At 45.3% G+C, this 1,257-nt stretch overlaps 1 non-coding gene across 1 annotated transcript; it reads left to right on the top strand.

The window, feature by feature from the left end:
• Positions 1 to 542: 542 nt before the first annotated feature.
• Positions 543 to 615, top strand: TRNAG-CCC (transfer RNA glycine (anticodon CCC)). Its single transcript has one exon. It is a non-coding gene; the product is annotated as a tRNA-Gly (tRNA).
• The last annotated feature ends 642 nt before the right edge of the window (positions 616 to 1,257 follow it).

Below are 1,257 nucleotides of genomic sequence, written 5' to 3'. Positions count from 1 at the left end.
ACACCTGAAACTAACCCAACAGTGTAAATCAACCATACTCCAATACAAGTTTTTAAAAAACCATTACCCCCAAACTGGGTTCAACTCTTGGTGATTGTTGAGCCAAAAGACACAGCCAAGCCGAAGACTGGGAGGCGGGAGGGCTTATTACTTGTAGCAGGTAAAGGAGGACATGGAGCATCCTTCCCAAAGCAGTGTCTCTGATGAGTCTTTTGAGTGTACATTCTAACTATCTCTGGGATTTTTGTCTTTCTAACTTAGCTGAACTGGTTGCCTGTAATTCACAGGTTACAGATAGATTATGCTGAAGGATTTTAAGGTAGATTGCAGGGCACTTCCCTGGTGGCTCAGACAGTAAAGAAACTGCCAGCTGTGCAGGAGACTCTGGATCAATCCCTGGGTCGGGAAGATCCCCTAGAGAAGGGAATGGTTACCCTCTCCAGTATTTTTGCCTGGAGAATTCCATGGACAGGAGCCTGCTGGGCTGTGGTCCATGGGGTAACAAAGAGTTGGACATGACTGAGCGACTAATACTTTTACTTTCCCTGGTAGTCCAGTGGCTAAGACTCTGCACTCCCAATGCAGAGGGCCTGGATTCGATCTCTGGTCAGGGAACTAGATCCCACACACTGCAACGAAAGATCCAGAATTCAGAAACTGAGACTCAGCGTTCCCTTGTGGCTCAGATGGTAAAGAATCCACCTGCAATGCAGGAGACCTGGCTGCGATTCCTGGGTCAGGAAGATGCCCTGGAGGAGGAAATGGCAACCTACTCCAGTATTCTTGCCTGGGAAATGCCATTGACAAAGGAGCCTGGGGTTGCAAAGAGTGGGGCATGACTGAGCAACTGACACACAACAACACAGCAAGACCCGGGGCAGTCAAATAAATAAAAAAATAGGTTACAAGCATTATCCCCACTTTTCAAGCCCTTTGCTCTTGAGACCATGGTGTTATAGCTCCAACTGAGTCTGACAAATATGTTTGTAATCACATTCAGAACATTCTGTTTAAGGAAACAGGAAATTAAATACTCAGTTTGGGAAAGCATTTCATCCAAAATGTTTAACACATTTATCCTGGGAGCTTAAAGGAAACTTGCGTTTCTGCCACGCAGCTCCTGCTCCACTGATGTTAGAACCGAGACTATTTCATTGTACAGAGCACCTAACACGCCTTCCCACTGTTTTCTCCTTATAAAGAAAACATGACGAATTAGTGACCTGGAAGATCTGAATAAAAATCGCATAAGGAAAT

Source organism: Budorcas taxicolor, chromosome 16 (genome assembly GCF_023091745.1).
Source record: "Budorcas taxicolor isolate Tak-1 chromosome 16, Takin1.1, whole genome shotgun sequence".
NCBI classification, from domain to species: Eukaryota; Metazoa; Chordata; class Mammalia; order Artiodactyla; family Bovidae; genus Budorcas; species Budorcas taxicolor.
Note: the sequence above shows the minus strand (reverse complement) of the source record. Positions and strands in the feature narration are given on the sequence as shown.